A 23617-nucleotide genomic window follows, 5' to 3' on the forward strand; every position below is an offset into this window, starting at 1 on the left:
ACAACTGCTGTTCCTACGGGTGCGTGCGATTTGACCCGCCCTTCCTACCTGACCCTCCATGATACTCCCGGTGTCCCTACCCGAAGTTCCGGGATAGAACCGGTTCCCCTAGCAGTACTCTGGGGTTGTACCGGAAACCTTTGTGATGCGCCGGAGTTCACCTGTTGTCCCTACGGGCACGCGGTGTTAGACCCGGCCTCCCTTCCTGACCCTCCAGGGTAGGCCTGGTATCTCTACCTGATGCTCCGGGGTAGGCCTGGTGCCCCTTCCCGACGCTCCGGGGTAGTACCAGTACTTCCACCTGGTACTCTGGGGTATTACCCGTGACCCTCATCGGTACTCCGGAGTAGTACCACTACCTCCACCGGTACTCCAGGATACAACTGCTGTTCCTACGGGTGCGTGGGATTTGACCCGCCCTTCCTACCTGACCCTCCGTGTTAGGCCCGGTGTCCCTACCCGAACTTCCGGGATAGAACCGGTTCCCCTAGCAGTACTCTGGGGTTGTACCGGAAACCTTTGTGATGCGCTGGAGTTCACCTGTTGTCCCTACGGGCACGCGGTGTGAGACCCGGCCTCCCTTCCTGACCTTCCAGGGTAGGTCTGGTATCTCTACCTGATGCTCCGGGGTAGGCCTGGCGCCCCTTCCCGACGCTCCGGGGTAGTACCAGTACTTCCACCCGGTACTCTGGGGTATTACCCGTGACCCCCGTCGGTACTCCGGAGTAGTACCACTACCTCCACCGGTACTCCAGGGTACAACTGCTGTTCCTACGGGTGCGTGGGATTTGACCCGCCCTTCCTACCTGACCCTCCGTGTTAGGCCCGGTGTCCCTACCTGAACTTCCGGGATAGAACCGGTTCCCCTAGCAGTACTCTGGGGTTGTACCGGAAACCTTTGTGATGCGCCGGAGTTCACCTGTTGTCCCTACGGGCACGCGGTGTTAGACCCGGCCTCCCTTCCTGACCCTCCAGGGTAGGCCTGGTATTCCTACCTGATGCTCCGGGATAGGCCTGGCGCCCCTTCCCGACGCTCCGGGGTAGTACCAGTACTTCCACCTGGTACTCTGGGGTATTACCCGTGAACCTCGACGGTACTCCGGAGTAGTACCACTACCTCCACCGGTACTCCAGGGTACAACTGCTGTTCCTACGGGTGCGTGGGATTTGACCCGCCCTTCCTACCTGACCCTCCATGATACTCCCGGTGTCCCTACCCGAACTTCTGGGATAGAACCGGTTCCCCTAGCAGTACTCTGGGGTTGTACCGGAAACCTTTGTGATGCGCCGGAGTTCACCTGTTGTCCCTACGGGCACGCGGTGTTAGACCCGGCCTCCCTTCCTGACCTTCCAGGGTAGGCCTGGTATTCCTACCTGATGCTCCGGGATAGGCCTGGCACCCCTTCCCGACGCTATGGGGTAGTACTAGTACCGCCACCCGGTACTCTGGGTTATTACCCGTAACCCTCGTCGGAACTCTGGCGTAGTACCACTACCTCCACCGGTACTCCAGGGTACAACTGCTGTTCCTACGGGTACGTGGGATTTGACCCGCCCTTCCTACCTGACCCTCCATGTTAGGCCCGGTGTCCCTACCCGAACTTCCGGAATAGAACCGGTTCCCCTAGCAGTACTCTGGGGTTGTACCGGAAACCTTTGTGATGCGCTGGAGTTCACCTGTTGTCCCTACGGGCACGCGGTGTGAGACCCGGCCTCCCTTCCTGACCTTCCAGGGTAGGTCTGGTATCTCTACCTGATGCTCCGGGGTAGGGCTGGCGCCCCTTCCCGACGCTCCGGGGTAGTACCAGTACTTCCACCCGGTACTCTGGGGTATTACCCGTGAACCTCGTCGGTACTCCGGAGTAGTACCACTACCTCCACCGGTACTCCAGGGTACAACTGCTGTTCCTACGGGTGCGTGGGATTTGACCCGCCCTTCCTACCTGACCCTCCGTGTTAGGCCCGGTGTCCCTACCCGAACTTCCGGGATAGAACCGGTTCCCCTAGCAGTACTCTGGGGTTGTACCGGAAACCTTTGTGATGTGCCGGAGTTCACCTGTTGTCCCTACGGGCACGCGGTGTTAGACCCGGCCTCCCTTCCTGACCCTCCAGGGTAGGCCTGGTATCTCTTCCTGAATGCTCCGGGGTAGGCCTGGCGCCCCTTCCCGATGCTCCGGGGTAGTACTGGTACCCCCACTCGAAACTTTGGGGTAGGAACCGTAACCCTCATCCGAACTCTGGGGTAGTTCCAGTACCAACAGGCGGTACGCTGTGGTACAACTGCTGTTCCTACAGGTGCGTGGGATTTGACCCACCCTTCCACCTGACCATCCATGATAGGCCCGGTGTCCCTACCCAACATTCCGGGATAGAACCGGTTCCCCTAGCAGTACTCTGGGGTTGTACCGGAAACCTTTGTGATGCGCCGGAATACACCTGTTGTCCCTACGGGCACGCGGTGTTAGACCCGGCCTCCCTTCCTGACCCTCCTGGGTAGGTCTGCTATCCCTACCTGATGCTCTGGGGTAGGCCTGGCGCCCCTTCCCGACGCTCCGGGGTAGTACTGGTACCGCCACTCAGAACTTTGGGGTATTACCCGTGACCCTCGTCGGTACTCCGGAGTAGTACCACTACCTCCACCGGTACTCCAGGGTAAAACTGCTGTTCCTACGGGTGCGTGGGATTTGACCCACCCTTCCTACCTGACCCTACGTGTTAGGCCCGGTGTCCCTACCCAACGTTCCGGGATAGAACCGGTTCCCCTAGCAGTACTCTGGGGTTGTACCGGAAACCTTTGTGATGCGCCGGAGTTCACCTGTTGTCCCTACGGGCACGCGGTGTTAGACCCGGCCTCCCTTCCTGACCTTCCAGGGTAGGCCTGGTATCTCTTCCTGAATGCTCCGGGGTAGGCCTGGCGCCCCTTCCCGACGCTCCGGGGTAGTACCAGTACTTCCACCCGGTACTCTGGGGTATTACCCGTGACCCTCGTCGGTACTCCGGATTAGTACCACTACCTCCAGCGGTAACCCAGGGTACAACTGCTGTTCCTACAGGTGCGTGGGATTTGACCCACCCTTCCTACCTGACCCTCCGTGTTAGGCCCGGTGTCCCTACCCGAACTTCCGGGATAGAACCGGTTCCCCTAGCAGTACTCTGGGGTTGTACCGGAAACCTTTGTGATGCGCCGGAGTTCACCTGTTGTCCCTACGGGCACGCGGTGTTAGACCCGGCCTCCCTTCCTGACCCTCCAGGGTAGGCCTGGTATCTCTACCTGATGCTCCGGGGTAGGCCTGGCGCCCCTTCCCGACGCTCCGGGGTAGTACCAGTACCCCCACCCGGTACTCTGGGGTATTACCCGTGAACCTCGTCGGTACTCCGGAGTAGTACCACTACCTCCACCGGTACTCCAGGGTACAACTGCTGTTCCTACGGGTGCGTGCGATTTGACCCGCCCTTCCTACCTGACCCTCCATGATACTCCCGGTGTCCCTACCCGAAGTTCCGGGATAGAACCGGTTCCCCTAGCAGTACTCTGGGGTTGTACCGGAAACCTTTGTGATGCGCCGGAGTTCACCTGTTGTCCCTACGGGCACGCGGTGTTAGACCCGGCCTCCCTTCCTGACCCTCCAGGGTAGGCCTGGTATCTCTACCTGATGCTCCGGGGTAGGCCTGGTGCCCCTTCCCGACGCTCCGGGGTAGTACCAGTACTTCCACCTGGTACTCTGGGGTATTACCCGTGACCCTCATCGGTACTCCGGAGTAGTACCACTACCTCCACCGGTACTCCAGGATACAACTGCTGTTCCTACGGGTGCGTGGGATTTGACCCGCCCTTCCTACCTGACCCTCCGTGTTAGGCCCGGTGTCCCTACCCGAACTTCCGGGATAGAACCGGTTCCCCTAGCAGTACTCTGGGGTTGTACCGGAAACCTTTGTGATGCGCTGGAGTTCACCTGTTGTCCCTACGGGCACGCGGTGTGAGACCCGGCCTCCCTTCCTGACCTTCCAGGGTAGGTCTGGTATCTCTACCTGATGCTCCGGGGTAGGCCTGGCGCCCCTTCCCGACGCTCCGGGGTAGTACCAGTACTTCCACCCGGTACTCTGGGGTATTACCCGTGACCCCCGTCGGTACTCCGGAGTAGTACCACTACCTCCACCGGTACTCCAGGGTACAACTGCTGTTCCTACGGGTGCGTGGGATTTGACCCGCCCTTCCTACCTGACCCTCCGTGTTAGGCCCGGTGTCCCTACCTGAACTTCCGGGATAGAACCGGTTCCCCTAGCAGTACTCTGGGGTTGTACCGGAAACCTTTGTGATGCGCCGGAGTTCACCTGTTGTCCCTACGGGCACGCGGTGTTAGACCCGGCCTCCCTTCCTGACCCTCCAGGGTAGGCCTGGTATTCCTACCTGATGCTCCGGGATAGGCCTGGCGCCCCTTCCCGACGCTCCGGGGTAGTACCAGTACTTCCACCTGGTACTCTGGGGTATTACCCGTGAACCTCGACGGTACTCCGGAGTAGTACCACTACCTCCACCGGTACTCCAGGGTACAACTGCTGTTCCTACGGGTGCGTGGGATTTGACCCGCCCTTCCTACCTGACCCTCCATGATACTCCCGGTGTCCCTACCCGAACTTCTGGGATAGAACCGGTTCCCCTAGCAGTACTCTGGGGTTGTACCGGAAACCTTTGTGATGCGCCGGAGTTCACCTGTTGTCCCTACGGGCACGCGGTGTTAGACCCGGCCTCCCTTCCTGACCTTCCAGGGTAGGCCTGGTATTCCTACCTGATGCTCCGGGATAGGCCTGGCACCCCTTCCCGACGCTATGGGGTAGTACTAGTACCGCCACCCGGTACTCTGGGTTATTACCCGTAACCCTCGTCGGAACTCTGGCGTAGTACCACTACCTCCACCGGTACTCCAGGGTACAACTGCTGTTCCTACGGGTACGTGGGATTTGACCCGCCCTTCCTACCTGACCCTCCATGTTAGGCCCGGTGTCCCTACCCGAACTTCCGGAATAGAACCGGTTCCCCTAGCAGTACTCTGGGGTTGTACCGGAAACCTTTGTGATGCGCTGGAGTTCACCTGTTGTCCCTACGGGCACGCGGTGTGAGACCCGGCCTCCCTTCCTGACCTTCCAGGGTAGGTCTGGTATCTCTACCTGATGCTCCGGGGTAGGGCTGGCGCCCCTTCCCGACGCTCCGGGGTAGTACCAGTACTTCCACCCGGTACTCTGGGGTATTACCCGTGAACCTCGTCGGTACTCCGGAGTAGTACCACTACCTCCACCGGTACTCCAGGGTACAACTGCTGTTCCTACGGGTGCGTGGGATTTGACCCGCCCTTCCTACCTGACCCTCCGTGTTAGGCCCGGTGTCCCTACCCGAACTTCCGGGATAGAACCGGTTCCCCTAGCAGTACTCTGGGGTTGTACCGGAAACCTTTGTGATGTGCCGGAGTTCACCTGTTGTCCCTACGGGCACGCGGTGTTAGACCCGGCCTCCCTTCCTGACCCTCCAGGGTAGGCCTGGTATCTCTTCCTGAATGCTCCGGGGTAGGCCTGGCGCCCCTTCCCGATGCTCCGGGGTAGTACTGGTACCCCCACTCGAAACTTTGGGGTAGGAACCGTAACCCTCATCCGAACTCTGGGGTAGTTCCAGTACCAACAGGCGGTACGCTGTGGTACAACTGCTGTTCCTACAGGTGCGTGGGATTTGACCCACCCTTCCACCTGATCCTCCGTGTTAGGCCCGGTGTCCCTACCCGAACTTCCGGGATAGAACCGGTTCCCCTAGCAGTACTCTGGGGTTGTACCGGAAACCTTTGTGATGCGCCGGAGTTCACCTGTTGTCCCTACGGGCACGCGGTGTTAGACCCGGCCTCCCTTCCTGACCTTCCAGGGTAGGCCTGGTATTCCTACCTGATGCTCCGGGATAGGCCTGGCACCCCTTCCCGACGCTATGGGGTAGTACTAGTACCGCCACTCGGTACTCTGGGTTATTACCCGTAACCCTCGTCGGAACTCTGGCGTAGTACCACTACCTCCACCGGTACTCCAGGGTACAACTGCTGTTCCTACGGGTGCGTGGGATTTGACCCGCCCTTCCTACCTGACCCTCCGTGTTAGGCCCGGTGTCCCTACCCGAACTTCCGGGATAGAACCGGTTCCCCTAGCAGTACTCTGGGGTTGTACCGGAAACCTTTGTGATGCGCCGCAGTTCACCTGTTGTCCCTACGGGCACGCGGTGTGAGACCCGGCCTCCCTTCCTGACCTTCCAGGGTAGGTCTGGTATCTCTACCTGATGCTCCGGGGTAGGCCTGGCGCCCCTTCCCGACGCTCCGGGGTAGTACCAGTACTTCCACCCGGTACTCTGGGGTATTACCCGTGACCCCCGTCGGTACTCCGGAGTAGTACCACTACCTCCACCGGTACTCCAGGGTACAACTGCTGTTCCTACGGGTGCGTGGGATTTGACCCGCCCTTCCTACCTGACCCTCCGTGTTAGGCCCGGTGTCCCTACCTGAACTTCCGGGATAGAACCGGTTCCCCTAGCAGTACTCTGGGGTTGTACCGGAAACCTTTGTGATGCGCCGGAGTTCACCTGTTGTCCCTACGGGCACGCGGTGTTAGACCCGGCCTCCCTTCCTGACCCTCCAGGGTAGGCCTGGTATTCCTACCTGATGCTCCGGGATAGGCCTGGCGCCCCTTCCCGACGCTCCGGGGTAGTACCAGTACTTCCACCTGGTACTCTGGGGTATTACCCGTGAACCTCGACGGTACTCCGGAGTAGTACCACTACCTCCACCGGTACTCCAGGGTACAACTGCTGTTCCTACGGGTGCGTGGGATTTGACCCGCCCTTCCTACCTGACCCTCCATGATACTCCCGGTGTCCCTACCCGAACTTCTGGGATAGAACCGGTTCCCCTAGCAGTACTCTGGGGTTGTACCGGAAACCTTTGTGATGCGCCGGAGTTCACCTGTTGTCCCTACGGGCACGCGGTGTTAGACCCGGCCTCCCTTCCTGACCTTCCAGGGTAGGCCTGGTATTCCTACCTGATGCTCCGGGATAGGCCTGGCACCCCTTCCCGACGCTATGGGGTAGTACTAGTACCGCCACCCGGTACTCTGGGTTATTACCCGTAACCCTCGTCGGAACTCTGGCGTAGTACCACTACCTCCACCGGTACTCCAGGGTACAACTGCTGTTCCTACGGGTACGTGGGATTTGACCCGCCCTTCCTACCTGACCCTCCATGTTAGGCCCGGTGTCCCTACCCGAACTTCCGGAATAGAACCGGTTCCCCTAGCAGTACTCTGGGGTTGTACCGGAAACCTTTGTGATGCGCTGGAGTTCACCTGTTGTCCCTACGGGCACGCGGTGTGAGACCCGGCCTCCCTTCCTGACCTTCCAGGGTAGGTCTGGTATCTCTACCTGATGCTCCGGGGTAGGGCTGGCGCCCCTTCCCGACGCTCCGGGGTAGTACCAGTACTTCCACCCGGTACTCTGGGGTATTACCCGTGAACCTCGTCGGTACTCCGGAGTAGTACCACTACCTCCACCGGTACTCCAGGGTACAACTGCTGTTCCTACGGGTGCGTGGGATTTGACCCGCCCTTCCTACCTGACCCTCCGTGTTAGGCCCGGTGTCCCTACCCGAACTTCCGGGATAGAACCGGTTCCCCTAGCAGTACTCTGGGGTTGTACCGGAAACCTTTGTGATGTGCCGGAGTTCACCTGTTGTCCCTACGGGCACGCGGTGTTAGACCCGGCCTCCCTTCCTGACCCTCCAGGGTAGGCCTGGTATCTCTTCCTGAATGCTCCGGGGTAGGCCTGGCGCCCCTTCCCGATGCTCCGGGGTAGTACTGGTACCCCCACTCGAAACTTTGGGGTAGGAACCGTAACCCTCATCCGAACTCTGGGGTAGTTCCAGTACCAACAGGCGGTACGCTGTGGTACAACTGCTGTTCCTACAGGTGCGTGGGATTTGACCCACCCTTCCACCTGATCCTCCGTGTTAGGCCCGGTGTCCCTACCCGAACTTCCGGGATAGAACCGGTTCCCCTAGCAGTACTCTGGGGTTGTACCGGAAACCTTTGTGATGCGCCGGAGTTCACCTGTTGTCCCTACGGGCACGCGGTGTTAGACCCGGCCTCCCTTCCTGACCTTCCAGGGTAGGCCTGGTATTCCTACCTGATGCTCCGGGATAGGCCTGGCACCCCTTCCCGACGCTATGGGGTAGTACTAGTACCGCCACTCGGTACTCTGGGTTATTACCCGTAACCCTCGTCGGAACTCTGGCGTAGTACCACTACCTCCACCGGTACTCCAGGGTACAACTGCTGTTCCTACGGGTGCGTGGGATTTGACCCGCCCTTCCTACCTGACCCTCCGTGTTAGGCCCGGTGTCCCTACCCGAACTTCCGGGATAGAACCGGTTCCCCTAGCAGTACTCTGGGGTTGTACCGGAAACCTTTGTGATGCGCCGCAGTTCACCTGTTGTCCCTACGGGCACGCGTTGTTAGACCCGGCCTCCCTTCCTGACCCTCCAGGGTAGGCCTGGTATTCCTACCTGATGCTCCGGGATAGGCCTGGCGCCCCTTCCCGACGCTCCGGGGTAGTACCAGTACTTCCACCTGGTACTCTGGGGTATTACCCGTGAACCTCGTCGGTACTCCGGAGTAGTACCACTACCTCCACCGGTACTCCAGGGTACAACTGCTGTTCCTACGGGTGCGTTTGATTAGACCCGCCCTTCCTACCTGACCCTACGTGTTAGGCCCGGTGTCCCTACCCGATGTTCCGGGATAGAACCGGTTCCCCTAGCAGTACTCTGGGGTTGTACCGGAAACCTTTGTGATGTGCCGGAGTTCACCTGTTGTCCCTACGGGCACGCGGTGTTAGACCCGGCCTCCCTTCCTGACCCTCCAGGGTAGGTCTGGTATCTCTACCTGATGCTCCGGGGTAGGCCTGGTGCCCCTTCCCGATGCTCCGGGGTAGTACCAGTACCCCCACCCGGTACTCTGGGGTATTACCCGTGACCCTCGTCGGTACTCCGGAGTAGTACCACTACCTCCACCGGTACTCCAGGGTACAACTGCTGTTCCTACGGGTGCGTGGGATTTGACCCGCCCTTCCTACCTGACCTTCCGTGTTAGGCCCGGTGTCCCTACCCGAAGTTCCAGGATAGAACCGGTTCCCCTAGCAGTACTCTGGGGTTGTACCGGAAACCTTTGTGATGCGCCGGAGTTCACCTGTTGTCCCTACGGGCACGCGGTGTTAGACCCGGCCTCCCTTCCTGACCCTCCAGGGTAGGCCTGGTATTCCTACCTGATGCTCCGGGATAGGCCTGGCGCCCCTTCCCGACGCTCCGGGGTAGTACCAGTACTTCCACCTGGTACTCTGGGGTATTACCCGTGAACCTCGACGGTACTCCGGAGTAGTACCACTACCTCCACCGGTACTCCAGGGTACAACTGCTGTTCCTACGGGTGCGTGGGATTTGACCCGCCCTTCCTACCTGACCTTCCGTGTTAGGCCCGGTGTCCCTACCCGAAGTTCCAGGATAGAACCGGTTCCCCTAGCAGTACTCTGGGGTTGTACCGGAAACCTTTGTGATGCGCCGGAGTTCACCTGTTGTCCCTACGGGCACGCGGTGTGAGACCCGGCCTCCCTTCCTGACCTTCCAGGGTAGGTCTGGTATCTCTACCTGATGCTCCGGGGTAGGCCTGGTGCCCCTTCCCGATGCTCCGGGGTAGTACCAGTACTTCCACCTGGTACTCTGGGGTATTACCCGTGACCCTCGTCGGTACTCCGGAGTAGTACCACTACCTCCACCGGTACTCCAGGGTGCAACTGCTGTTCCTACGGGTGCGTGGGATTTGACCCGCCCTTCCTACCTGACCTTCCGTGTTAGGCCCGGTGTCCCTACCCGAAGTTCCAGGATAGAACCGGTTCCCCTAGCAGTACTCTGGGGTTGTACCGGAAACCTTTGTGATGCGCCGGAGTTCACCTGTTGTCCCTACGGGCACGCGGTGTGAGACCCGGCCTCCCTTCCTGACCTTACAGGGTAGGTCTGGTATCTCTACCTGATGCTCCGGGGTAGGCCTGGCGCCCATTCCCGACGCTCCGGGGTAGTACCAGTACTTCCACCCGGTACTCTGGGGTATTACCCGTGAACCTCGACGGTACTCCGGAGTAGTACCACTACCTCCACCGGTACTCCAGGGTACAACTGCTGTTCCTACGGGTGCGTGGGATTTGACCCGCCCTTCCTACCTGACCCTCCGTGTTAGGCCCGGTGTCCCTACCCGAACTTCCGGGATAGAACCGGTTCCCCTAGCAGTACTCTGGGGTTGTACCGGAAACCTTTGTGATGTGCCGGAGTTCACCTGTTGTCCCTACGGGCACGCGGTGTTAGACCCGGCCTCCCTTCCTGACCCTCCAGGGTAGGCCTGGTATCTCTTCCTGAATGCTCCGGGGTAGGCCTGGCGCCCCTTCCCGATGCTCCGGGGTAGTACTGGTACCCCCACTCGAAACTTTGGGGTAGGAACCGTAACCCTCATCCGAACTCTGGGGTAGTTCCAGTACCAACAGGCGGTACGCTGTGGTACAACTGCTGTTCCTACAGGTGCGTGGGATTTGACCCACCCTTCCACCTGATCCTCCGTGTTAGGCCCGGTGTCCCTACCCGAACTTCCGGGATAGAACCGGTTCCCCTAGCAGTACTCTGGGGTTGTACCGGAAACCTTTGTGATGCGCCGGAGTTCACCTGTTGTCCCTACGGGCACGCGGTGTTAGACCCGGCCTCCCTTCCTGACCTTCCAGGGTAGGCCTGGTATTCCTACCTGATGCTCCGGGATAGGCCTGGCACCCCTTCCCGACGCTATGGGGTAGTACTAGTACCGCCACTCGGTACTCTGGGTTATTACCCGTAACCCTCGTCGGAACTCTGGCGTAGTACCACTACCTCCACTGGTACTCCAGGGTACAACTGCTGTTCCTACGGGTGCGTGGGATTTGACCCGCCCTTCCTACCTGACCCTCCGTGTTAGGCCCGGTGTCCCTACCCGAACTTCCGTGATAGAACCGGTTCCCCTAGCAGTACTCTGGGGTTGTACCGGAAACCTTTGTGATGCGCCGGAGTTCACCTGTTGTCCCTACGGGCACGCGGTGTTAGACCCGGCCTCCCTTCCTGACCCTCCAGGGTAGGCCTGGTATCTCTTCCTGAATGCTCCGGGGTAGTCCTGGCGCCCCTTCCCGACGCTCCGGGGTAGTACCAGTACTTCCACCTGGTACTCTGGGGTATTACCCGTGAACCTCGTCGGTACTCCGGAGTAGTACCACTACCTCCACCGGTACTCCAGGGTACAACTGCTGTTCCTACGGGTGCGTGGGATTTGACCCGCCCTTCCTACCTGACCTTCCGTGTTAGGCCCGGTGTCCCTACCCGAAGTTCCAGGATAGAACCGGTTCCCCTAGCAGTACTCTGGGGTTGTACCGGAAACCTTTGTGATGCGCCGGAGTTCACCTGTTGTCCCTACGGGCACGCGGTGTGAGACCCGGCCTCCCTTCCTGACCTTCCAGGGTAGGTCTGGTATCTCTACCTGATGCTCCGGGGTAGGCCTGGTGCCCCTTCCCGATGCTCCGGGGTAGTACCAGTACCCCCACCCGGTACTCTGGGGTATTACCCGTGACCCTCGTCGGTACTCCGGAGTAGTACCACTACCTCCACCGGTACTCCAGGGTACAACTGCTGTTCCTACGGGTGCGTTTGATTTGACCCGCCCTTCCTACCTGACCCTCCGTGTTAGGCCCGGTGTCCCTACCCGAACTTCCGGGATAGAACCGGTTCCCCTAGCAGTACTCTGGGGTTGTACCGGAAACCTTTGTGATGCGCCGGAGTTCACCTGTTGTCCCTACGGGCACGCGGTGTTAGACCCGGCCTCCCTTCCTGACCTTCCAGGGTAGGTCTGGTATCTCTACCTGATGCTCCGGGGTAGGCCTGGCGCCCCTTCCCGATGCTCCGGGGTAGTACCAGTACTTCCACCTGGTACTCTGGGGTATTACCCGTGACCCTCGTCGGTACTCCGGAGTAGTACCACTACCTCCACCGGTACTCCAGGGTGCAACTGCTGTTCCTACGGGTGCGTGCGATTTGACCTGCCCTTCCTACCTGACCCTCCATGATACTCCCGGTGTCCCTACCCGAACTTCCGGGATAGAACCGGTTCCCCTAGCAGTACTCTGGGGTTGTACCGGAAACCTTTGTGATGCGCCGGAGTTCACCTGTTGTCCCTACGGGCACGCGGTGTTAGACCCGGCCTCCCTTCCTGACCTTCCAGGGTAGGCCTGGTATTCCTACCTGATGCTCAGGGATAGGCCTGGCACCCCTTCCCGACGCTATGGGGTAGTACTAGTACCGCCACTCGGTACTCTGGGTTATTACCCGTAACCCTCGTCGGAACTCTGGCGTAGTACCACTACCTCCACCGGTACTCCAGGGTACAACTGCTGTTCCTACGGGTGCGTGGGATTTGACCCGCCCTTCCTACCTGACCCTCCATGATACGCCCGGTGTCCCTACCCGAACTTCCGGGATAGAACCGGTTCCCCTAGCAGTACTCTGGGGTTGTACCGGAAACCTTTGTGATGCGCCGGAGTTCACCTGTTGTCCCTACGGGCACGCGGTGTGAGACCCGGCCTCCCTTCCTGACCTTCCAGGGTAGGTCTGGTATCTCTACCTGATGCTCCGGGGTAGGCCTGGTGCCCCTTCCCGACGCTCCGGGGTAGTACCAGTACTTCCACCCGGTACTCTGGGGTATTACCCGTGACCCTCGTCGGTACTCCGGAGTAGTACCACTACCTCCACCGGTACTCCAGGGTACAACTGCTGTTCCTACGGGTGCGTGGGATTTGACCCACCCTTCTTACCTGACCCTCCGTGTTAGGCCCGGTGTCCCTACCCGAAGTTCCGGGATAGAACCGGTTCCCCTAGCAGTACTCTGGGGTTGTACCGGAAACCTTTGTGATGCGCCGGAGTTCACCTGTTGTCCCTACGGGCACGCGGTGTTAGACCCGGCCTCCCTTCCTGACCCTCCAGGGTAGGCCTGGTATTCCTACCTGATGCTCCGGGATAGGCCTGGCGCCCCTTCCCGACGCTCCGGGGTAGTACCAGTACTTCCACCTGGTACTCTGGGGTATTACCCGTGAACCTCGACGGTACTCCGGAGTAGTACCACTACCTCCACCGGTACTCCAGGGTACAACTGCTGTTCCTACGGGTGCGTGGGATTTGACCCGCCCTTCCTACCTGACCTTCCGTGTTAGGCCCGGTGTCCCTACCCGAAGTTCCAGGATAGAACCGGTTCCCCTAGCAGTACTCTGGGGTTGTACCGGAAACCTTTGTGATGCGCCGGAGTTCACCTGTTGTCCCTACGGGCACGCGGTGTGAGACCCGGCCTCCCTTCCTGACCTTCCAGGGTAGGTCTGGTATCTCTACCTGATGCTCCGGGGTAGGCCTGGTGCCCCTTCCCGATGCTCCGGGGTAGTACCAGTACTTCCACCTGGTACTCTGGGGTATTACCCGTGACCCTCGTCGGTACTCCGGAGTAGTACCACTACCTCCACCGGTACTCCAGGGTGCAACTGCTGTTCCTACGGGTGCGTGGGATTTGACCCGCCCTTCCTACCTGACCCTCCATGATACTCCCGGTGTCCCTACCCGAACTTCCGGGATAGAACCGGTTCCCCTAGCAGTACTCTGGGGTTGTACCGGAAACCTTTGTGATGCGCCGGAGTTCACCTGTTGTCCCTACGGGCACGCGGTGTTAGACCCGGCCTCCCTTCCTGACCCTCCAGGGTAGGCCTGGTATTCCTACCTGATGCTCCGGGATAGGCCTGGCGCCCCTTCCCGACGCTCCGGGGTAGTACCAGTACTTCCACCTGGTACTCTGGGGTATTACCCGTGAACCTCGACGGTACTCCGGAGTAGTACCACTACCTCCACCGGTACTCCAGGGTACAACTGCTGTTCCTACGGGTGCGTGGGATTTGACCCGCCCTTCCTACCTGACCTTCCGTGTTAGGCCCGGTGTCCCTACCCGAAGTTCCAGGATAGAACCGGTTCCCCTAGCAGTACTCTGGGGTTGTACCGGAAACCTTTGTGATGCGCCGGAGTTCACCTGTTGTCCCTACGGGCACGCGGTGTGAGACCCGGCCTCCCTTCCTGACCTTCCAGGGTAGGTCTGGTATCTCTACCTGATGCTCCGGGGTAGGCCTGGTGCCCCTTCCCGATGCTCCGGGGTAGTACCAGTACTTCCACCTGGTACTCTGGGGTATTACCCGTGACCCTCGTCGGTACTCCGGAGTAGTACCACTACCTCCACCGGTACTCCAGGGTGCAACTGCTGTTCCTACGGGTGCGTGCGATTTGACCCGCCCTTCCTACCTGACCCTCCATGATACTCCCGGTGTCCCTACCCGAACTTCTGGGATAGAACCGGTTCCCCTAGCAGTACTCTGGGGTTGTACCGGAAACCTTTGTGATGCGCCGGAGTTCACCTGTTGTCCCTACGGGCACGCGGTGTGAGACCCGGCCTCCCTTCCTGACCTTCCAGGGTAGGTCTGGTATCTCTACCTGATGCTCCGGGGTAGGCCTGGCGCCCCTTCCCGACGCTCCGGGGTAGTACCAGTACTTCCACCCGGTACTCTGGGGTATTACCCGTGAACCTCGTCGGTACTCCGGAGTAGTACCACTACCTCCACCGGTACTCCAGGGTACAACTGCTGTTCCTACGGGTGCGTGGGATTTGACCCGCCCTTCCTACCTGACCCTCCGTGTTAGGCCCGGTGTCCCTACCCGAACTTCCGGGATAGAACCGGTTCCCCTAGCAGTACTCTGGGGTTGTACCGGAAACCTTTGTGATGCGCCGGAGTTCACCTATTGTCCCTACGGGCACGCGGTGTTAGACCCGGCCTCCCTTCCTGACCCTCCAGGGTAGGCCTGGTATCTCTTCCTGAATGCTCCGGGGTAGGCCTGGCGCCCCTTCCCGACGCTCCGGGGTAGTACCAGTACTTCCACCTGGTACTCTGGGGTATTACCCGTGAACCTCGACGGTACTCCGGAGTAGTACCACTACCTCCACCGGTACTCCAGGGTACAACTGCTGTTCCTACGGGTGCGTGGGATTTGACCCGCCCTTCCTACCTGACCTTCCGTGTTAGGCCCGGTGTCCCTACCCGAACTTCCGGGATAGAACCGGTTCCCCTAGCAGTACTCTGGGGTTGTACCGGAAACCTTTGTGATGCGCCGGAGTTCACCTGTTGTCCCTACGGGCACGCGGTGTGAGACCCGGCCTCCCTTCCTGACCTTCCAGGGTAGGTCTGGTATCTCTACCTGATGCTCCGGGGTAGGCCTGGCGCCCCTTCCCGATGCTCCGGGGTAGTACCAGTACTTCCACCCGGTACTCTGGGGTATTACCCGTGAACCTCGACGGTACTCCGGAGTAGTACCACTACCTCCACCGGTACTCCAGGGTACAACTGCTGTTCCTACGGGTGCGTTTGATTAGACCCGCCCTTCCTACCTGACCCTACGTGTTAGGCCCGGTGTCCCTACCCGATGTTCCGGGATAGAACCGGTTCCCCTAGCAGTACTCTGGGGTTGTACCGGAAACCTTTGTGATGCACCGGAGTTCACCTGTTGTCCCTATGGGCACGCGGTGTTAGAACCGGCCTCCCTTCCTGACCCTCCAGGGTAGGCCTGGTATCTCTTCCTGAATGCTCCGGAGTAGGCCTGGCGCCCCTTCCCGACGCTCCGGGGTAGTACTGGTACCCCCACTCGAAACTTTGGGGTAGGAACCGTAACCCTCATCCGAACTCTGGGGTAGTACCAGTACCTCCAGGCAGTACGCTGTGGTACAACTGCTGTTCCTACAGGTGCGTGGGATTTGACCCACCCTTCCACCTGACCCTCCGTGTTAGGCCCGGTGTCCCTACCCGAAGTTCCGGGATAGAACCGGTTCCCCTAGCAGTACTCTGGGGTTGTACCGGAAACCTTTGTGATGCGCCGGAGTTCACCTGTTGTCCCTACGGGCACGCGGTGTTAGACCCGGCCTCCCTTCCTGACCTTCCAGGGTAGGCCTGGTATCTCTACCTGATGCTCCGGGGTAGGCCTGGTGCCCCTTCCCGATGCTCCGGGGTAGTACCAGTACTTCCACCCGGTACTCTGGGGTATTACCCGTGACCCTCATCGGTACTCCGGAGTAGTACCACTACCTCCACCGGTACTCCAGGGTACAACTGCTGTTCCTACGGGTGCGTGCGATTTGACCCGCCCTTCCTACATGACCCTCCATGATACTCCCGGTGTCCCTACCCGAAGTTCCGGGATAGAACCGGTTCCCCTAGCAGTACTCTGGGGTTGTACCGGAAACCTTTGTGATGCACCGGAGTTCACCTGTTGTCCCTATGGGCACGCGGTGTTAGACCCGGCCTCCCTTCCTGACCCTCCAGGGTAGGCCTGGTATCTCTTCCTGAATGCTCCGGGGTTGGCCTGGCGCCCCTTCCCGACGCTCCGGGGTAGTACTGGTACCCCCACTCGAAACTTTGACGTAGGAACCGTAACACTCATCCGAACTCTGGGGTAGTACCAATACCTCCAGGCGGTACGCTGTGGTACAACTGCTGTTCCTACAGGTGCGTGGGATTTGACCCACCCTTCCACCTGACCATCCATGATAGGCCCGGTGTCCCTACCCAACATTCCGGGATAGAACCGGTTCCCCTAGCAGTACTCTGGGGTTGTACCGGAAACCTTTGTGATGCGCCGGAATACACCTGTTGTCCCTACGGGCACGCGGTGTTAGACCCGGCCTCCCTTCCTGACCCTCCTGGGTAGGTCTGCTATCCCTACCTGATGCTCTGGGGTAGGCCTGGCGCCCCTTCCCGACGCTCCGGGGTAGTACTGGTACCGCCACTCAGAACTTTGGGGTATTACCCGTGACCCTCGTCGGTACTCCGGAGTAGTACCACTACCTCCACCGGTACTCCAGGGTAAAACTGCTGTTCCTACGGGTGCGTGGGATTTGACCCACCCTTCCTACCTGACCCTACGTGTTAGGCCCGGTGTCCCTACCCAACGTTCCGGGATAGAACCGGTTCCCCTAGCAGTACTCTGGGGTTGTACCGGAAACCTTTGTGATGCGCCGGAGTTCACCTGTTGTCCCTACGGGCACGCGGTGTTAGACCCGGCCTCCCTTCCTGACCTTCCAGGGTAGGCCTGGTATCTCTTCCTGAATGCTCCGGGGTAGGCCTGGCGCCCCTTCCCGACGCTCCGGGGTAGTACCAGTACTTCCACCCGGTACTCTGGGGTATTACCCGTGACCCTCGTCGGTACTCCGGATTAGTACCACTACCTCCACCGGTAACCCAGGGTACAACTGCTGTTCCTACAGGTGCGTGGGATTTGACCCACCCTTCCTACCTGACCCTCCGTGTTAGGCCCGGTGTCCCTACCCGAACTTCCGGGATAGAACCGGTTCCCCTAGCAGTACTCTGGGGTTGTACCGGAAACCTTTGTGATGCGCCGGAGTTCACCTGTTGTCCCTACGGGCACGCGGTGTTAGACCCGGCCTCCCTTCCTGACCTTCCAGGGTAGGTCTGGTATCTCTACCTGATGCTCCGGGGTAGGCCTGGCGCCCCTTCCCGACGCTCCGGGGTAGTACCAGTACTTCCACCCGGTACTCTGGGGTATTACCCGTGAACCTCGTCGGTACTCCGGAGTAGTACCACTACCTCCACCGGTACTCCAGGGTACAACTGCTGTTCCTACGGGTGCGTGGGATTTGACCCGCCCTTCCTACCTGACCCTCCGTGTTAGGCCCGGTGTCCCTACCCGAAGTTCCGGGATAGAACCGGTTCCCCTAGCAGTACTCTGGGGTTGTACCGGAAACCTTTGTGATGCGCCGGAGTTCACCTGTTGTCCCTACGGGCACGCGGTGTTAGACCCGGCCTCCCTTCCTGACCCTCCAGGGTAGGTCTGCTATCCCTACCTCATGCTCTGGGGTAGGCCTGGCGCCCTTTCCCGACGCTCCGGGGTAGTACTGGTACCGCCACTCAGAACTTTGGGGTATTACCCGTGACCCTCGTCGGTACTCCGGAGTAGTACCACTACCTCCACCGGTACTCCAGGGTAAAACTGCTGTTCCTACGGGTGCGTGGGATTTGACCCACCCTTCCTACCTGACCCTACGTGTTAGGCCCGGTGTCCCTACCCAACGTTCTGGGATAGAACCGGTTCCCCTAGCAGTACTCTGGGGTTGTACCGGAAACCTTTGTGATGCGCCGGAGTTCACCTGTTGTCCCTACGGGCACGCGGTGTTAGACCCGGCCTCCCTTCCTGACCTTCCAGGGTAGGCCTGGTATCTCTTCCTGAATGCTCCGGGGTAGGCCTGGCGCCCCTTCCCGACGCTCCGGGGTAGTACCAGTACTTCCACCTGGTACTCTGGGGTATTACCCGTGACCCTCGTCGGTACTCCGGATTAGTACCACTACCTCCAGCGGTAACCCAGGGTACAACTGCTGTTCCTACAGGTGCGTGGGATTTGACCCACCCTTCCTACCTGACCCTCCGTGTTAGGCCCGGTGTCCCTACCCGAACTTCCGGGATAGAACCGGTTCCCCTAGCAGTACTCTGGGGTTGTACCGGAAACCTTTGTGATGCGCCGGAGTTCACCTGTTGTCCCTACGGGCACGCGGTGTTAGACCCGGCCTCCCTTCCTGACCCTCCAGGGTAGGCCTGGTATCTCTACCTGATGCTCCGGGGTAGGCCTGGCGCCCCTTCCCGACGCTCCGGGGTAGTACCAGTACCCCCACCCGGTACTCTGGGGTATTACCCGTGAACCTCGTCGGTACTCCGGAGTAGTACCACTACCTCCACCGGTACTCCAGGGTACAACTGCTGTTCCTACGGGTGCGTGCGATTTGACCCGCCCTTCCTACCTGACCCTCCATGATACTCCCGGTGTCCCTACCCGAAGTTCCGGGATAGAACCGGTTCCCCTAGCAGTACTCTGGGGTTGTACCGGAAACCTTTGTGATGCGCCGGAGTTCACCTGTTGTCCCTACGGGCACGCGGTGTTAGACCCGGCCTCCCTTCCTGACCCTCCAGGGTAGGCCTGGTATCTCTACCTGATGCTCCGGGGTAGGCCTGGTGCCCCTTCCCGACGCTCCGGGGTAGTACCAGTACTTCCACCTGGTACTCTGGGGTATTACCCGTGACCCTCATCGGTACTCCGGAGTAGTACCACTACCTCCACCGGTACTCCAGGATACCACTGCTGTTCCTACGGGTGCGTGGGATTTGACCCGCCCTTCCTACCTGACCCTCCGTGTTAGGCCCGGTGTCCCTACCCGAACTTCCGGGATAGAACCGGTTCCCCTAGCAGTACTCTGGGGTTGTACCGGAAACCTTTGTGATGCGCTGGAGTTCACCTGTTGTCCCTACGGGCACGCGGTGTTAGACCCGGCCTCCCTTCCTGACCCTCCAGGGTAGGCCTGGTATTCCTACCTGATGCTCCGGGATAGGCCTGGCGCCCCTTCCCGACGCTCCGGGGTAGTACCAGTACTTCCACCTGGTACTCTGGGGTATTACCCGTGAACCTCGACGGTACTCCGGAGTAGTACCACTACCTCCACCGGTACTCCAGGGTACAACTGCTGTTCCTACGGGTGCGTGGGATTTGACCCGCCCTTCCTACCTGACCCTCCATGATACTCCCGGTGTCCCTACCCGAACTTCTGGGATAGAACCGGTTCCCCTAGCAGTACTCTGGGGTTGTACCGGAAACCTTTGTGATGCGCCGGAGTTCACCTGTTGTCCCTACGGGCACGCGGTGTTAGACCCGGCCTCCCTTCCTGACCTTCCAGGGTAGGCCTGGTATTCCTACCTGATGCTCCGGGATAGGCCTGGCACCCCTTCCCGACGCTATGGGGTAGTACTAGTACCGCCACCCGGTACTCTGGGTTATTACCCGTAACCCTCGTCGGAACTCTGGCGTAGTACCACTACCTCCACCGGTACTCCAGGGTACAACTGCTGTTCCTACGGGTACGTGGGATTTGACCCGCCCTTCCTACCTGACCCTCCATGTTAGGCCCGGTGTCCCTACCCGAACTTCCGGAATAGAACCGGTTCCCCTAGCAGTACTCTGGGGTTGTACCGGAAACCTTTGTGATGCGCTGGAGTTCACCTGTTGTCCCTACGGGCACGCGGTGTGAGACCCGGCCTCCCTTCCTGACCTTCCAGGGTAGGTCTGGTATCTCTACCTGATGCTCCGGGGTAGGCCTGGCGCCCATTCCCGACGCTCCGGGGTAGTACCAGTACTTCCACCCGGTACTCTGGGGTATTACCCGTGAACCTCGACGGTACTCCGGAGTAGTACCACTACCTCCACCGGTACTCCAGGGTACAACTGCTGTTCCTACGGGTGCGTGGGATTTGACCCGCCCTTCCTACCTGACCCTCCGTGTTAGGCCCGGTGTCCCTACCCGAACTTCCGGGATAGAACCGGTTCCCCTAGCAGTACTCTGGGGTTGTACCGGAAACCTTTGTGATGTGCCGGAGTTCACCTGTTGTCCCTACGGGCACGCGGTGTTAGACCCGGCCTCCCTTCCTGACCCTCCAGGGTAGGCCTGGTATCTCTTCCTGAATGCTCCGGGGTAGGCCTGGCGCCCCTTCCCGATGCTCCGGGGTAGTACTGGTACCCCCACTCGAAACTTTGGGGTAGGAACCGTAACCCTCATCCGAACTCTGGGGTAGTTCCAGTACCAACAGGCGGTACGCTGTGGTACAACTGCTGTTCCTACAGGTGCGTGGGATTTGACCCACCCTTCCACCTGACCATCCATGATAGGCCCGGTGTCCCTACCCAACATTCCGGGATAGAACCGGTTCCCCTAGCAGTACTCTGGGGTTGTACCGGAAACCTTTGTGATGCGCCGGAATACACCTGTTGTCCCTACGGGCACGCGGTGTTAGACCCGGCCTCCCTTCCTGACCCTCCTGGGTAGGTCTGCTATCCCTACCTGATGCTCTGGGGTAGGCCTGGCGCCCCTTCCCGACGCTCCGGGGTAGTACTGGTACCGCCACTCAGAACTTTGGGGTATTACCCGTGACCCTCGTCGGTACTCCGGAGTAGTACCACTACCTCCACCGGTACTCCAGGGTAAAACTGCTGTTCCTACGGGTGCGTGGGATTTGACCCACCCTTCCTACCTGACCCTACGTGTTAGGGCCGGTGTCCCTACCCAACGTTCCGGGATAGAACCGGTTCCCCTAGCAGTACTCTGGGGTTGTACCGGAAACCTTTGTGATGCGCCGGAGTTCACCTGTTGTCCCTACGGGCACGCGGTGTTAGACCCGGCCTCCCTTCCTGACCTTCCAGGGTAGGCCTGGTATCTCTTCCTGAATGCTCCGGGGTAGGCCTGGCGCCCCTTCCCGACGCTCCGGGGTAGTACCAGTACTTCCACCCGGTACTCTGGGGTATTACCCGTGACCCTCGTCGGTACTCCGGATTAGTACCACTACCTCCAGCGGTAACCCAGGGTACAACTGCTGTTCCTACAGGTGCGTGGGATTTGACCCACCCTTCCTACCTGACCCTCCGTGTTAGGCCCGGTGTCCCTACCCGAACTTCCGGGATAGAACCGGTTCCCCTAGCAGTACTCTGGGGTTGTACCGGAAACCTTTGTGATGCGCCGGAGTTCACCTGTTGTCCCTACGGGCACGCGGTGTTAGACCCGGCCTCCCTTCCTGACCCTCCAGGGTAGGCCTGGTATCTCTACCTGATGCTCCGGGGTAGGCCTGGCGCCCCTTCCCGACGCTCCGGGGTAGTACCAGTACCCCCACCCGGTACTCTGGGGTATTACCCGTGAACCTCGTCGGTACTCCGGAGTAGTACCACTACCTCCACCGGTACTCCAGGGTACAACTGCTGTTCCTACGGGTGCGTGCGATTTGACCCGCCCTTCCTACCTGACCCTCCATGATACTCCCGGTGTCCCTACCCGAAGTTCCGGGATAGAACCGGTTCCCCTAGCAGTACTCTGGGGTTGTACCGGAAACCTTTGTGATGCGCCGGAGTTCACCTGTTGTCCCTACGGGCACGCGGTGTTAGACCCGGCCTCCCTTCCTGACCCTCCAGGGTAGGCCTGGTATCTCTACCTGATGCTCCGGGGTAGGCCTGGTGCCCCTTCCCGACGCTCCGGGGTAGTACCAGTACTTCCACCTGGTACTCTGGGGTATTACCCGTGACCCTCATCGGTACTCCGGAGTAGTACCACTACCTCCACCGGTACTCCAGGATACAACTGCTGTTCCTACGGGTGCGTGGGATTTGACCCGCCCTTCCTACCTGACCCTCCGTGTTAGGCCCGGTGTCCCTACCCGAACTTCCGGGATAGAACCGGTTCCCCTAGCAGTACTCTGGGGTTGTACCGGAAACCTTTGTGATGCGCTGGAGTTCACCTGTTGTCCCTACGGGCACGCGGTGTGAGACCCGGCCTCCCTTCCTGACCTTCCAGGGTAGGTCTGGTATCTCTACCTGATGCTCCGGGGTAGGCCTGGCGCCCCTTCCCGACGCTCCGGGGTAGTACCAGTACTTCCACCCGGTACTCTGGGGTATTACCCGTGACCCCCGTCGGTACTCCGGAGTAGTACCACTACCTCCACCGGTACTCCAGGGTACAACTGCTGTTCCTACGGGTGCGTGGGATTTGACCCGCCCTTCCTACCTGACCCTCCGTGTTAGGCCCGGTGTCCCTACCTGAACTTCCGGGATAGAACCGGTTCCCCTAGCAGTACTCTGGGGTTGTACCGGAAACCTTTGTGATGCGCCGGAGTTCACCTGTTGTCCCTACGGGCACGCGGTGTTAGACCCGGCCTCCCTTCCTGACCCTCCAGGGTAGGCCTGGTATTCCTACCTGATGCTCCGGGATAGGCCTGGCGCCCCTTCCCGACGCTCCGGGGTAGTACCAGTACTTCCACCTGGTACTCTGGGGTATTACCCGTGAACCTCGACGGTACTCCGGAGTAGTACCACTACCTCCACTGGTACTCCAGGGTACAACTGCTGTTCCTACGGGTGCGTGGGATTTGACCCGCCCTTCCTACCTGACCCTCCATGATACTCCCGGTGTCCCTACCCGAACTTCTGGGATAGAACCGGTTCCCCTAGCAGTACTCTGGGGTTGTACCGGAAACCTTTGTGATGCGCCGGAGTTCACCTGTTGTCCCTACGGGCACGCGGTGTTAGACCCGGCCTCCCTTCCTGACCCTCCAGGGTAGGCCTGGTATCTCTTCCTGAATGCTCCGGGGTAGGCCTGGCGCCCCTTCCCGATGCTCCGGGGTAGTACTGGTACCCCCACTCGAAACTTTGGGGTAGGAACCGTAACCCTCATCCGAACTCTGGGGTAGTTCCAGTACCAACAGGCGGTACGCTGTGGTACAACTGCTGTTCCTACAGGTGCGTGGGATTTGACCCACCCTTCCACCTGATCCTCCGTGTTAGGCCCGGTGTCCCTACCCGAACTTCCGGGATAGAACCGGTT

This window comes from Buteo buteo, unplaced genomic scaffold (assembly GCF_964188355.1).
Source record: "Buteo buteo unplaced genomic scaffold, bButBut1.hap1.1 HAP1_SCAFFOLD_37, whole genome shotgun sequence".
NCBI classification, from domain to species: Eukaryota; Metazoa; Chordata; class Aves; order Accipitriformes; family Accipitridae; genus Buteo; species Buteo buteo.